Genomic DNA, 16380 nt, shown 5'->3' with positions numbered 1-16380 from the left:
CGATCACTCACTTCTGATACCGTTCGAATAGCAAAAATGGCAGTATTAAGTCTTTCAACAAGATCCTGAATGTGGCGTTTCCACGACAGCTTACTATCTATCTGAACACCTAGAAATTTGAACTGTTCAGTTTCACTAATCATATGCCAGTTCTGTGAGATTAAAACGTCAGGTTTTGTTAAACTGTGTGTTAGAAACCGTAAAAACTGAGTCTTACTGTGATTTAACGTTAGTTTATTTTCTACAAGCCTTGAACTGAGGTCATGTACTGCACTACTTGAAACCGAGTCAATGTTGCACACAACATCCTTTACTACCAAGCTAGTGTCATCAGCAAACAGAAATATTTTAGAGTTACCCATAATACTAGAGGGCATATCATTTATATAAATAAGGAACAGGAGCGGCCCCAACACTGATCCCTGGGGCATCCCCCACTTGACAGTACCCCACTCAGGCCCACATCACAGCCGTTATCAACATTGTGAATAATGACCTTTTGCTGCCTGTTACTAAAGTAAGAGGTGAACCAATTGTGAGCTACTCCCCTTATTCCCTAATGATCCAACTTCTGGAGCAATATTGTGAGATCAAGACAGTCAAATGCCTTTGTTAAATCAAAAAATACGCCAAGCGTTCGAAACTTTTTGCTTAGCCCATCCAGTACCTCACAGAGAAAAGATAAGCCTCTACATCAGGGATTCCCAAAGTGGTCCATATCGACCCCTTGGGGTGGATATCGGTTTCCTAGGGGTCGACATAAACGAAAACTGATTTTGGTGATCATCGAGGTCTAAAAATCGCCCCCTATTAAATTAACACAAGTTCATCAACACAGACGAAGAGCTTAAGCAGAAGTTCAACCAAGGCTATCAGAAGTTCTGGTTACAACGCAATATTGAAACACAGTATCCTACATTGTGGAACATTGCTGAAAGATACCTTATCGCTTTTCCATCATCATACCTAGTCCAAGAAAGCTTCAGTGTGGTAACAAACATTTTGACGAAACAAAGAAAGCGTTTGAAAATCTACGAACGTGGAGATTTAAGGTTGCAACTCACCAATATTGAACCAGATGTAGCTAGATTGGTAGATAGTCACCAGGTTCATCAATCACACTGAATGTTTTATTTTCTCTTTGCGAATTAATACTTTTTTAAATATAATTTCCTACCTACTTATGATTCGTTAAGTACTTACTTTGTAATAATCATTATAAATTAAACTTGATATTTACTGAATTGTATGTCTTTTTATTTTGTTAAATTTTGATGAGAAAATGAAGTCAACTTTACTCACTTAACCAAGTGCAAAGTTTTCCAATTGGTACCTTAGTACCTAGCTATTTTTTTTTAATAGGAAAAAATTAAAAATAGGCCCCCTCTATTCATAATACTCTGCTAACTTAAAGCATTGCTAATTCTCACTCTGTCTTCTTCTATTGGCCTAAGCGAAAATGAAAAATAACACTCTGTAGCAGCTGTTTTAAGTTAGCGGACCATTATGAATAAGGGAGTTGATCTTAAAAGTAGGTAATTTGGCCGTGGGGTCTGAGGTAACAGTTCATTTTGGAAAAGGGGTCACTTGTCCAAAATAGTTTGGGGATCCCTGCTCTACATCCTTACATTTGTCCTCTAGCCATCCCTGCTTAGCCATTTTGCACTTCCTGTTGATTTCATTTTTGAGACGTTTGTATTCCTTTTTGACTGCTTCATTTACTGCATTTTTACATTTTCTCCTATCATCAATTAAATTCAATATTTCTTCTGTTACCCAAGGATTTCTACTAGCCCTCGTCTTTTTACCTACCTGATCCTCTGCTGCCTTCACTACTTCATCCCTCAAAGCTACCCATTCTTCTTCTACTGTATTTCTTTCCCCCATTCTTGTCAATTGTTCCCTTATGCTCTCCCTGAAACTCTCTACAACCTCTGGTTTAGTCAGTTTATCCAGGTCCCATCTCCTTAAATTCCCACCTTTTTGTAGTTTCTTCAGTTTTCATCTACAGTTCATAACCAATAGATTGTGGTCAGAGTCCACATCTGCCCCTGGAAATGGTTCCTAAATCTCTGTCTTACCATTATATAATCTATCTGAAACTTGTCAGTATCTCCAGGCTTCTTCCATGTATACAACCTTGTTTTATGATTCTTGAACCAAGTGTTAGCTTTTCTGAAACTATTTGTATGGAGTGTAGCCATGTATGGAAGTGAAACATGGACGATAAATAGTTTGGACAAGAAGAGAATAGAAGCTTTCGAAATGTGGTGCTACAGAAGAATGTTGAAGATTAGATGGGTAGATCACATAAGTAATGAGGAGGTATTAAATAGGATTGGGTAGAAGGCAAGTTTGTGGCAGAACTTGACTAGAAGAAGGGATCGGTTGGTAGGACATGTTCTGAGGCATCAAGGGATCGCCAAGGCAGCATGGAGGGTAAAAATCGTAGAGGGAGACCAAGAGATGAATACACTAAGCAGATTCAGAAGGATGTAAGTTGCAGTAAGTACTGGGAGATGAAGCAGCTTGCACAGGAAAGAGTAGCATGGAGAGCTGCATCAAACCAGTCTCAGGACTGAAGACCACAACAACAACAACAAGAGAGCCGCAAGAAATTGTTATAAATCAACATGAGGTTGAAGTCAGAACCTAATATAGCAACAAAATTAAGAGGTGAGGGATATTTCCATGACAAAACAATTCCAAAATACAGGAAGAAAATCCTCTGTGCGAGAGTTGGAAGGCAAAGGTGAGCAAATGAAGCAAAGTCGGAGGAAGTTTAAAGTCCCATAGCATTGTGAACGTGTTCATTAGACGGACTGTAACTAAAGAAGAAGATCAAAAATGTTCAAATGTGTGTGAAATATTATGGGACTCAACTGCTAAGGTCATGAGTGTCTAAGCTTACACACAACTTAACCTAAGTTATCCTTAAGGACAAACACACACACCCATGTCCGAGGGAGGACTCGAACTTCCGCCGGGACCAGCAGAAGAAGATCAAATAGCCATTTGGCTCCCGGTCGTGTGCACTCGGGATGGTAACGTACTGCTTCCTGTTTCTATGCAAAATCGGTGGAAAAACAATGTGGATCGCGATGGTTATTTTATTAAAATGACCGGTTTCGGCCTGAGGCCATTTTCAGACAGCATCATCAATCAAATGAAGTTGACGATGTGTCGAACGGTCAGTTGACCTCAGTCACTAAAACTGCTTTTAGCAGTTTCAGCGGCTGAGGTCAACTCATACATTTAGACAACATAGTCTATGGAGGACAGTGACCTTCAGCTGCACATAAGTTACACTACTGGCCATCAAAATTGCAACACAACGAAGATGACGTACTACAGACGCGAAATTTAACCGACAGGAGGAAGATACTGTGATGTGAAAATGATTAGCTTTTCAGAGCATTCACACAAGGATGGCGCCGGTGGCGACGCATACAAAGTGCTGACATGAGGAAAGTTTCCGACCGATTTCTCATACACAAACAGCAGTTGACCGGTGTTGCCTCATGAAACATTGTTGTGATGCCACGTGTAAGAAGGAGAAATGCGTACCATCACGTTTCCGACTTTCATAAAGGTCAGATTGTAGCCTATCGCGATTGCGGTTTATCGTATCGCGACATTGCTGCTCGCGTTGGTCGAGATCCAATGACTGTTAGCAGAATGTGGAATCGGTGCGTTCAGGTGGGTAATACGGAACGCCCTGCTGGATCCCAACGGCCTCGTATCACTGCCAGTCGAGATGACAGGCATCTTATCCGCATGGCAGTAACGGATCGTGCAGCCACGTCTCGATCCCTGAGTCAACAGATGGGGACGTTTGCAAGACAACAACCATCTACACGAACAGTTCAACGACGTTTGCAGCAGCATGGACTATTAGCTCGGAGACCACGGCTGCGGTTACCCTCTACGCCGCATCATCGACAGGAGAGCTTGCGATGGTGTACTCAACGACGAACCTGAGTTCACGAATGGCAAAACGTCATTTTTTCGGATGATTGCAGGTTCTGTTTACAGAATCATGACGGTCGCATCCGTGTTTGGCGACATCGCGGTGAACGCACATTGGAAGTGTGTATTCGTCATCGCCATACTGGCGTATCACCCGGTGTGATGGTATGGAGTGCCACTGGTTACACGTCTCGGTCACCTCTTGTTCGCACTGACGGCACTTTGAACAGTGGACGTTACATTTCATATGTGTAACGACCCGTAGCTCTACCCTTCATTCGATCCCTGCGAAATTCTATATTTCAGCAGGATAATGCACGACCACATGTTGTAGGTCCTATACGGGCCTTTCTGGATACAGAAAATGTTCGACTGCTGCTCTGGCCAGCACATTATCCAGATCTCTCACTAATTGAAAACGTCGGTCAGTGGTGGCAGCGCAACTGGATCGTCACAATACACCAGTCACTACTCTTGATGAACTGTGGTATTGTGTTGAAGCTGCATGGACAGCTGTACCTGTACACGGCATACAAGCTCTGTTTGCTCCAATGCCCAGGTGTATCAAGGCCGTTATTACGGCCAAGGGTTGTTTTCTGGATACTGATTTCTCAGGATCTATGCACCCAAATTGCGTGAAAATGTAATCACATGTCAGTTCTTGTATAATAATATATTTGTCCAATGAATACCCGTTTCTTATCTGCATTTCTTCTTGGTGTAGCAATTTTAATGGCCAGTAGTGTAGAATTAGCTGTCAAGACCGCAATAATATTTGTTTATTTACCAGTTTCGGCTTATGTAAAAGCCATCATCAGAATTTTGGGCCATGTAACGATGGGAAGAGCAAAGTTACAAACAGTGTTATTGCACACGGCTTTAAAATAAGATACGGAAAAGCTGTAGCAGGACTTACAAGCAGTACTATTGTATATGGCGTTAACAAAAAGACAGAGAAGGGTTATAGCGTCTACCCCCATGACTGGTGCTGGAGCCTCCTCGGTTGTCTCGTGGTACCACGATCGTGCACTCTGACTGACGGCTGTGGAGCCACGGGTTAAATAGCGTGCGATTCGCGCGCCTACTATGGCTTACGTCATCACCAATCAATGGCAAACGCTTGACAAGAGCTGTATGAAATTCGCACAGTAAGGTCTCTTGTCCCACGTACGAGCGCGTAAGCATGGTAGAAGCCAAGGCGAGCACTCTACTCCACTTTATTGAGAGGATTCTAGGAAAGTGCAGCCCCTCTATTAGGGAGACCGCGTAGCAGAACAGTACTGCCGCCCATTCTTGAGTACTGGTAGACTGTTTTGGATCTCAACTGACTCTTCTACACGTCGTCAACTTCAGCTGGTGGTGCTGTCTGAAGGTGGCGGAAGCCCAGGTCGGAACCGGTCGTTCCGGTAAAGTTATGAATATTATATTATTTGTGATAATAAAAATTTGTAGACAGCGAAATAACGTTGTAAATTTAATAAAAGTTCACCCGATTACACGTATTTTTCCCATTATATCAATTGTAATATAAATAGTAAAGAAATGACTGTGTTGAAAATAAAGAAAGAAACTGACGAACGGTACTCGATCCAGCGATACAGCGATTACGGGGCTTGAACGCTAACCACTCGGCTGCCGCCGCTTCTTGGTTAAAATGGCCACGCGCAGGTATATTTCTGGTGTTGTTGTGGTCTTCAGTCCTGAGACTGGTTCGATGCAGCTCTCCATGCTACTCTATCCTGTGCAAGCTTCATCTCCCAGTACCCACTGCAACCTACATCCTTCTGAATCTGCTTAGTGTATTCATCTCACGGCCTCCCTCTACGATTTTTATCCTCCAATGCAAAATTTGTGATCCCCTGATGCCTCAGAACATGTCCTACCAACCGGTCCCTCCTTCTTGTCAAGTTGTGCCACAAACTCCTCTTCTCCCCAATCCTATTCAACACTTCCTCATTAGTTATGTGATCTACCCATCTAATCTTCAGCATTCTTCTGTGGCACCACATTTCGAAAGCTTCTATTCTCTTCTTGTCTAAACTATTTATCGTCCATGTTTCACTTCCATACATGGCTACACTCCATACAAATACTTTCAGAAACGACTTCCTAACACTTAAATCAATACTCGATGTTAACAATTTTCTCTTCTTCAGAAACGCTTTTCTTCCCATTGCCAGTCTGCATTTTATATCCTCTCTACTTCGACCATCATCAGTTATTTTGCTCCCCAAATAGCAAAACTCCTTTACTACTTTAAGTGTCTCATTTCCTAATCTAATGCCCTCAGCATCACCCGACTTAATTCGACTACATTCCATTATCCTCGTTTTGCTTTTGTTGATGTTCATCTTATATCCTCCCTTCAAGACACCATCCATTCCGTTCAACTGCTCTTCCAAGTCCTTTGCTGTCTCTGAGAGAATTACAATGCCATCGGCGAACCTCAAAGTTTTTATTTCCTCTCCATGGATTTTAGTACCTACTCCGAATTTTTCTTTTGTTTCCTTCACTGCTTGCTCAATATACAGATTGAATAACATCGGGGAGAGGCTACAACCCTGTCTCACTCCCTTCCCAACCACTGCTTCCCTTTCGTGCCCCTCGACTCTTATAACTGCCATCTGGTTTCTGTACAAATTGTAAATAGCCTTTCGCTCCCTATATTTTACCCCTCCCGCCTTCAGAATTTGAAAGAGAGCATTCCAATCAACACTGTCAAAAGCTTTCTCTAAGTGTACAAATGCTAGAAACGTAGGTTTGCCTTTCCTTAATCTTTCTTCTAAGATAAGTCGTAGGGTCAGTATTGCCTCACGTGTTCCAACATTTCTACGGAATCCAAACTGATCTTCCCCGAGGTCGGGCTTCTACCAGTTATTCCATTCGTCTGTAAAGAATTCGCGCTAGTATTTTGCAGCTGTGACTTATTAAACTGATAGTTCGGTAATTTTCACATTTGTCAAGACCTGTTTTCTTTGGGATTGGAATTATTATATTCTTCTTGAAGTCTGAGTGTATTTCACCTGTCTCATAAATGTTGCTCACCAGATGGTAGAGTTTTGTCAGGAGTGGCTCTCTCAAGGACGTCAGTAGTTGTAATGGAATGTTGTCTACTCCCGGGGCCTTGTTTCGACTCAGGTCTTTCAGTGCTCTGTCGAACTGCTCACGCAGTATCATATCTCCCATTTCATCTTCATCTGCATCCTCTTCCATTTAATATATTTGACGACCGAAATTACCTTGCGATTTTCTTGAGAAGTACGTGCTACTGCTCATACATTTTGTTGTCCTCGTGGAGTACTACGAGTGTACGAAGTTTGCAGTAAATCCGCGTTCCAAACGTCGTGGCCTCCCCTTGTAAATTGTACGCACAGCCGGCCGGGGTGGCCGAGCGGTTCTAGGCGCTACAGTCTGGAACCGCGCGATCGCTACGATCGCAGGTTCGAATCCTGCCTCGGGCTTGGATGTGTGTGATGTCCTTAGATTACTCAGGTTTAAGTAGTTCTGAGTTCTAGGGGACTGATGACCTTAGAAGTTAAGTCCCATAGTGCTCAGAGCCATTTGTAAGCACATAATGTAAACAAATGCACTAACTCAAGGAAATTTAAAAAATGGGTCTGAGCACTATGGGACTTAACTTCTGAGGTCATCAGTCCCCTAGAACTTAGAACTACTTAAACCTAAGTAACTTAAGGACATCACACACATCCAAGCCCGAGGCAGGATTCGAACCTGCGACCGTAGCAGTTGCTCGGTTCCAGACTGTAGCGCCTAGAACCGCACGGCCACTCCGGCCGGCAAGGAAATTTAACACTGGTACGTCGATTACTATAAAGAGTGTTTAGTGAACGGGACTTGCTACTGACTGCAGCACGAGTCTGCTGCCTCCAACGCACATATTGCCAAAGAAGGATAGAAGTGTAATCCGAGGTCGTCCGCACGCTTATGGACAGCCCTTTCCCCTCGCTCCGTTCGCAAAAGTAACAGGCTGGGGAGTAACAAGTAGGGGTCGTGGGTGTGGTCCACCACGGGCCATGTGATAGCTTGTTGAATACGTATGTGGATATGAATGTGGAAGGCAGTATCTACTCCCAGACTGGGACCGCTATACTCTGGCCTGCAGGAAAGCTGTAAAGTCTGTCACTAAAATATGCAACGCAGGACGCAGTCATCTGTACGTACGCCGATGCAGAGACGGACTCAGCTTACGCGTCCCGATAAAGAGGAATGCGTCGGCGGTTAAGCGCTTTCGCCCCGGGAGGAAAGCATCGCGTCTCGCGGAGACCGCTCGAGTGCTTCCATTCCCTGCTGATCCGACCGGAAAAACAGAATGGAGCGAGCGGACCGAAAGGTATCCGCAGCGCGAAGACAAGTCACGCCTCCGCCGCCGACAAAGTCGGGGAAAAGTCTCCGCGAGAGGGCAGGCCGCGCAAAAAGCGCCGCTTTCTCCGAGAAATCGCGCGCCTTTCAAGTTCGACATGTCGCTTCCTCCCGCGCCAGTTTTCACGCCCCGTTGGCGCTCGTGCGCCACACCACAGCAAAGTGGACTGCTCGGCGTGAATACCGCAGCGGGAACCCGAGGCGACCGCCGAGAAGTGACAGCGCTGTGGGAAGGCGCCGGAGTCACAAATTCGCGTCTGGCCATTCAGGTGTACGTATCCCGCGATCTTCGCCTGCGGCTACGGCCTTGCAGCAGTGGATACACCGGTTCCCGCGAGATCACCGAAGTTAAGCGATGTCGGGCGTGGCCGGCACTTGGATGGGTGACCATCCAGGCCGCCATGCGCTCTTGCCACTTTTCGGGGTCCACTCAACCTCGTGATGACAACTGAGGAGCTCCTCGACCGAATGGTGGCGGCTCCGGTCACAAAAAACCATCGTAACGACCGGGAGAGCGGTGTGCTGACCACATGCCCCTCATATCCGCATCCTCACTGAGGATGACGCGGCGGTCGGATGGTCCCGATGGGCCACTTGTGGCCTGAAGACGGAGTGAGTGCGATTTTCGCTTGAATCGCTTAAGATGAATGCTAGAGTCGTTTCTTTGAAAGGACGCGGCCGATTCCCTTCCCAGTCCATGTGCTCCGATTGGCCTCGTGGACGTCTTGTGTTCTGAGGGACTACACATAATAATTGAAATAGGAAAAATATCTCCCATGTAATACGACCAACCAAGGCACCTATTCTGTTTAAAATGCTTCTGAACGAAGTTCTTAAAGAACACACGACATCGGATGGAGGAGTGGGCCTAGTCGTGGATGTGGATTCCCCATATGGTATATTATTCGCTGATAATTGAGTTGTGTTGGCTGCAGATGACTCTGATGTAGAGTAAGTGATGAAGAAAATCGTAGAAGCGTATAAGGTCTGACTAACAATATTTTTTGCTGAAATAAAATATCTCTCTGCAGGATGCAAACACGACATAATCAATCATGGAAATATCAGTGAGGCATATCAATAGTACACTACTGGCCATTAAAACAGCTACACCACGAAGATGATGTGCTACAGACGCGACATTTAACCGACAGGAAGAAGATGCTGTGACATGCAAATGATTAGCTTTTCACAGAATTCACACAAGGTTGGCGGCGCTGGCGACACCTACAACGTGATGACATGAGGAAAGTTCCCAATCCATTTCTCATACACAAACAGTAGTTGACAGGGGTTGCCTGGTGAAATGTTGTTGTGATGTCTCGTGTAAGGAGGAGTAATGCGTACCATCACGTTTCCGACCTTGATAAAGGTCGGATCGTAGCCTATCGCGATTGCGCTTTATCGTATCGCGACATTGCTGCTAGCGTTGGCTGAGATCCAATGACTGTTAACAGAACATCGAATCGGTGGGTTCAGGAGGGTAATACGGAACGCCGTGCTGGATCCCAACGGCCTCGTATCACTAGCGGTCCAGATGTCAGGCATCTTATTCGCATGGCTGTAACGGATCGTGCAGCCACGTCTCGATCCCTGAGTTAACAGATGGGGACGTTTGCAAGACAATAACCATCTGCACGAACAGTTCGACGACGTTTGGACTATCAGCTCGGAGACCATGGCTGCGGTTACCCTTGACGCTGCATCACAGACAGGAGCGCCTACGATGGTGTACTCAACAACGAACCTGGGTGCACGAATGGCATAACGTCACTTTTTCGGACGAATCCAGGTTCTGTTTACAGCATCATGATGGTCGCATCCGTGTTTGGCGACATTGCTGGAACGCACATTGGAAGGGTGTATTCGTCATCGCCATACTGGCATATCACCCGGCGTGATGGTATGGGGTGCCATTGCTTACACGTCTCGGTCACCTCTTGTTCGCATCCACGGCACTTTGAACAGTGGACGTTACATTTCAGATGTGTTACGACCCGTGGCTCTACCCTTCATTCGATCCCTGCGAAGCCCTACATTTCAGCAGGATAATGCACGACCTCATGTTGCAGGTCCTGTACGGGCCTTTCTGGATACTGAAAATGTTCGACTGCTGCCCTGGCCAACACATTCTCCAGATCTCTCACCAACTGAAAACGTCTGGTCAATGGTGACCGAGCAACTGGCTCGTCACAAAATGCCAGTCACTACTCTTGATGAACTGTGGTATCGTGTTGAAGCTGCATGGGCAGCTGTACCTGTACACGCCGTCCAAGCTCTGTTTGACTCAATACCCAGGCGTATCAAGGCTGTTACTACAGTCAGAGGTGGTTGTTCTGGGTACTGATTTCTCTGGATCTATGCACCCAAATTGCGTGAAAATGTAAGCTCATGTCAGTTCTAGTATATTTGTCCAATGAATACCCGTTTATCATCTGAATTTCTTCTTGGTGTAGCAATTTTAATGGCCAGTAGTGTATATGGTGTCCCCATACAATATATCCTATTAATCCAATGGATGATATGGCTTAAATTACACCTAATGTTCCAAATGATTCGATTTTCCCTTTTTCCTGTCATACAATATGTGAAATAATACCAAGTCCTGGTAAAATTGAAATATACTTGATCTATGGATGTCCACATAAATGTTCCCCAGGGCATGATGAAGCCGCCGCCAGCTTGTCTCCATCCTGCAGTACAGGATTCAAGAAGCTGTTCCCCTGGAAAACGATCGATTCGCGGCCTCCCATCGGCATGATTAAGGAGGTATGAGGAACCATCAGACCGTGCAACGCTCCGCCACTGCGCCAGCGTCCATTGCCGATGGCCACGTGCACATTTCAGTCGCAGTTGCCGATGTCGCGGTGTCAACATTGGCACGTGCTCGGGTGGTCAGCTGCGGAGGCTCACCGTTAGGAGTGTTCAGTGGGCTGTGTGTTCGGACACAGTTGTACTCCGGCCAGCGTCAATGTCGGATGTCAGTTCCGATGCAGTTCGCCGCCTGTCCTGTTTTACCAGTCTGCTCAGCCTACGACGTTCTACGACCGCCCCGGTAGCGGAATGGTCAGCGCTACAGAATTTCAGTCCTCTTGGCCCGGGTTCGATTCCCGGCTGAGTCGGAGATTTTCTCCGCTCAGGAACTGGGTGTTGTGTTGTCCTAATCTTCCTCTGCGGACAACGCACGAACATAAGACACACAGTACACATAAATCGCCTGAACACACAGAATGAACTACATGCCATAATACGCGACCCGGAAAGGTGGATTGAACTCAACAAACTAACGGACGAAATCTCGAAGATCCAACAAATAGAATACTTGCGTAACAGACCCTACCGAAGGCAAGTCGGTCCAAACAGACGTCACGATGCCCAGGGGGACACAGATATGATTAGCACCACGAGTGATGAAGAAGAAACAGATACAGACCAGGGCACCAACACAGATATTGAAGCGTCCAGCGCGGATGATCCATAGTGTCAACCAAGTCAAATTCAAAGAACAGAGTGGGACAACCGACAAGATGTGCAAAAGTCACACACAATCCTAAAAACAGATTGCACCTTATATGTAAATAGTTAACAGCATCTCCATGTCTAATAAGAACTTAAAGCTAGGTACCTCTTCAAGGAACCTAGGCCTCCTGGTAAGAGGCAGCGCACGGCCTGGATGGAAGGACCTTAATTATGGTCCCTCTCTTTTGAGCCCAACCCGACGGATACCTATGGTAGATCGTGGAAAACCACCGTTCAGGTCGTGTTGTCGGCAGGGCCGGGAGGTGCTGGCGCCTGATGTACTCTACTAGGAGCCTTGTAGGCTCAACACAAACCGTTAGCGTCATTACCTTATTACTTTTACCACAAGTACCCTTTCATTAGCAACTTTGAGCCAAGCACAAAATCAGTTACCTCTCTATTGTATATCGTAAATAGTTTAGCAGGCTGGACATGGAGGTCTTAGTTTCTAGCTTTAACGTACCCTAATCTCTTCTAGTTAAGTTAGTTTTTAGGGTGGTAGATGTTAAAGGCATGGTGAGCGATGGCCAGCGTCTTGAGGGTCATTCCAAGACCCGGGCCGACGCCCACAACCAGGTGACGGGCAGCATTATACCTATCTCTTCTCTATTAAATTCTCTTCCTCCCTTCTTTCTAAATATTTAATTTCGTTTTGTTTATTAGTATCTCACTTGATTTTGTATTATAAGTTTTTCTAATGCTGCACAGAAAAAAAGATGTCAAATGGACGTAAACAAATAGAGCCCGCCTCCACGTGGCGGGACACGGGCAACGGTGTGAGTGGGGACGGGAGCCGGTGTGGTGTCACTTCCAGTCACTCCGGACCCCGGACCCAGTCACAGCGGCTAAGTGGCAACATACGACCCACCATAAGAAATTAGACGGTGTGTCATAAAAATATAAGCAGCTAGTGAAAACAAAAAAAAAGTGTCCTAATCATTTCATCTCCCACGACGCGCAAGTCGCCGAAGTGACGGCAAATCGAAAGACTTGCACCCGGCGAACTGTCTACCCGACGGGAGGTCCTACTCAAACGACATTTATTTATTTGTTTACGACGTTCGACATCTGTAAAGAGGGGTGGCCTCCCAAAGCCACGACATCTGGACGCGGTTTCATCCTGGTTTCGCCAAGTGTTGAAGACGCTCCCCACAGCACTCGTCGAACACCAGACAACTCGTGCAGTTTTCGATATGCTCGCGCCGAGCCTCCAGGGCATCGAAATCTGCCCTCGGTCAAACTCAGATAGACCGGACACCTTCCCCATTCTAGAGGCGGACAGCATTTTCACCGGTACTACATGCACGGTAAGTGTGTGTGACTAGCAGTCATTCCTCGCCAGGTCTCGCTGCTATCGCCTGGACGTGTTTACATCGCTAGTAGGTCTGTGGCCATAATGTTCTGGCTGATCAGTGTATCTGTGTCACTGTGAAGTGAAGTGTGGTGCAGTACTGAATAAGACTTACTAGCACTGCCACACTAGTGTGTATCTTACTTTTTGATATCGCCTCGTATCTGTCCAGGATGATTTAAACTGGAGCGACCACATAAAACTAGCCGTGATGAGGACAGATGCCAGAGATTTTACTGGAAAAAACTTTTTTTTTTCCTTTTGGGTCATCAGTCTTCTGACTGGTTTGATGCGGTCCGCCACGAATTCCTCTCCTCTGCCAACCTCGAGGAAAAATTTGCAGACGAGTGGCGTCACGTACAAACTCCTCGCTGGACCATTTCTTATGTACTGCTCGTCGGATTCGGAACCCTTGCTAGCTTGGAGATAAGGTCGGGATCTCCAGGAGACGGTTCGTGGATTATGCTGACCAATACAGAGAAGACGCTACGTCAGAAAATTGCAACGAAGTGCAGAAAGACCTGCAGAGCATCGAAGCTTGATTGAGGGATCGGCAGTTGACCCTCAGTATAACTAGATGAGACATATTGCGCAAGAGAAAAGACGCGGTGTTGTTTGATTGTAGGAATGCAGACCGAGATCTGGAAGCAACCACATTTATCAAATATCTGGGAGTATGCGTATAGGGCGATGTAAAGTGGAACGACCACAGAATACTAAACTCAGGTAAGGAAGATGCGGGTGTAAGATTCACTGGAAGAATCCTTAGGAAATGGAGTCCATCCACAAGAAAGGTCGCTGCCAAAATCCGCGTTCGACCAACACTTGCTTACTGACTGTCAGTCTGGGATCCTTAGCGGACAGGATTAGAATAAATTTATTTTTGTTCGGTCTACGATCACAAAACTTTTGTATCCTAACGGTTTCGGTCGGCGGTGACCATCTTCAGGTCTGTTTTGAGACAAGTCCAAATATAAGAAAGGTATAGCACATGGTTGTAAAACAAGACTGAAGCTGGTCACTGCAGACTGAAACCGGCAGTCTGAGAACAAACATTTTGTGCTCACAGATTGAAATAAAAGCGATTTATTCTGCAGTTTACGGTTCCCTGTTTTATTCGCGGCGATGTCGCAGCTTGTGGAGCCAGGTGGGACTGATACAGTAAACAGAGAAAATCCAAAGAAGAGCAGCGCGTTTCGTCACAGGTTCGTTTAGTGAAGGTGAAAGCGTCACATAGGTGCTCGTCTGACTGTAGTGGCAGAGGCTGCAACAGAGGCGTCTTGCGTCAGGGTATGGTTTGCCGTCGTCGTTGTTGTTGTTGCTGCTGTTGTTGTGGTCTTCATTCCGAGTACTGGTTCGATGCAGCTCTCCAAGCTATTTTGTCCCGTGCAAGCCTCTTCATCTCCGAATAACTGCGGCAAACTATATACATTTGAAACTACTCACTAAAGTCAACTCTTGATCTCCACGTGATTCGCTATTAAAATTTCGACATCATCGTCCCTACAACATAATGCTGCCTCCTACATAAACTGATTTCCACTTCATGGCCCGTTGATGCAGCAACCAGCGTGCAGAATGTGGTGGAAACAACAGCCTTGGTTGCAGAATTGCTTTTATTGCTGTATTTATTCATGACGTGCGTTTCGCCTAATACAAGGCATCTTCGGATTGACCAGTATAGTGTCGGTAAGCCGGTTTTGGATGCGACGATTAGGGCATCGTCTGAAATAGACTGTCCCCGTCGATTTGTTTTACTATATATGACGAGGGCCTGTTAGTTCTGTCGATGCCCTCATCGTGGCGTCCAATACCCACTTACCGACTTTACACTGGTCTATCTGAAGATGCCATGCATTAGGAAAAAACGCGCGTCAGGAATCAATAAAGCAATAAGACATTTGCTTGGAAAGTTGATCGGAGGGAAATTAGAAAACGGACTGGAACACGATGGTATCTTGAAAGAAAGAGACGTCATTCTGAAGGGATGAAACAAATTTGGACACAAAGGAAGGACAACTATCAAAAGTGACATTGGTGGATTGTACCTCGCATGGTCCTATTGGGCCCACACGTGAATAATAAAGCAATAAAATCAGTTCTGCAATCAAGACTGTTGTTTTCACCGCTTCCTATGTATATATCGCGAACATGTCATGAATGCAAAACTAGAGAGTCAGAAAGTAGAGATATACCTCCCTTTCCAGCTTAAATATTCCCCAGCACGACAAATCCAGACATTAAGTTTTTGTGTATCCATCCTTTCGACTGGAGGTCTTGGACACACGGCCGTTCACTGTGGTAAAAAATGAGACGCCTACATCCACCCTTATGATCTTGTTTATTGTGCAGCTACCAGTTTCGGCGCTTCAGTGCGCCATCTTCAGGTCTTACTTCATGCTGAAGTGGTTATCACAATCCATATAAACGCTGCATCAGTTGGAAGTTAATGATTGGAGTGCTGACATCACAGTTACAGACAGTCTGCGTAAACCAGTTATGTTGGCCACTGACGCAGCGTATAGGGTGATTCACGAAGATATGCAAATATTTTAATATGTTATTCTACAAGTAAAACTAAACAAAAAAGTTCACGTAAACATACGTCCGCAAATGTTTAGTCACGGAGTTACGGCTAATAAAAGATTTTGCCTGAAATTTAGCAACTTCGCTACTAAGACGCCATCGCAAAAGTGCACGAGGTTAAAGTAAAGTACGATTTCCACTTATTTTGTTGTTATTGGTCAGGTGAGTCTAATAATGCATGTCCCAGACGTGTATCTTCAGTAGTTTTCCAGAACATCCAGAGAAGCAAAGATTTTTATACAAGTAAATTTGTTTACTTTCCATTAAGAATGTAGAAACGTTTATGTCATTGTTGACGACCGCTAGTGAGTTGTTTTTTGATCATTTGTGATCGATGTATTGTGACATTGTATGCACACTGTACAAGTTCCATAATACTGAGGTTTGTTTTTTCCGGTTTAACATGAATACACGTGTGCTATCGTATTAATAAAAGCAGATTATCTGACAAATTCACAGAGTTTTAGGTAACGTTATTACCATCATTTTTCCAAAATTAAATTCTCTACAATTTCTGCTGAAAACTTTGTGCAATTGTATGGAATTAAAAAAAAAAAAAATTAGGCCAAGTAGTC

The 16380-nt window shown here is 45.2% G+C and overlaps 1 protein-coding gene across 1 annotated transcript in view; it reads right to left on the bottom strand.

The window, feature by feature from the left end:
* LOC126424863 (uncharacterized) overlaps positions 1-16380 on the bottom strand; it is an 85929-nt gene that overhangs the window by 57677 nt on the left and 11872 nt on the right. The gene's annotated exons all lie outside the window — the stretch shown is intronic.

The sequence above is a fragment of the Schistocerca serialis genome, chromosome 10 (assembly GCF_023864345.2).
Source record: "Schistocerca serialis cubense isolate TAMUIC-IGC-003099 chromosome 10, iqSchSeri2.2, whole genome shotgun sequence".
NCBI lineage: Eukaryota > Metazoa > Arthropoda > Insecta > Orthoptera > Acrididae > Schistocerca > Schistocerca serialis.
Note: the sequence above shows the minus strand (reverse complement) of the source record. Positions and strands in the feature narration are given on the sequence as shown.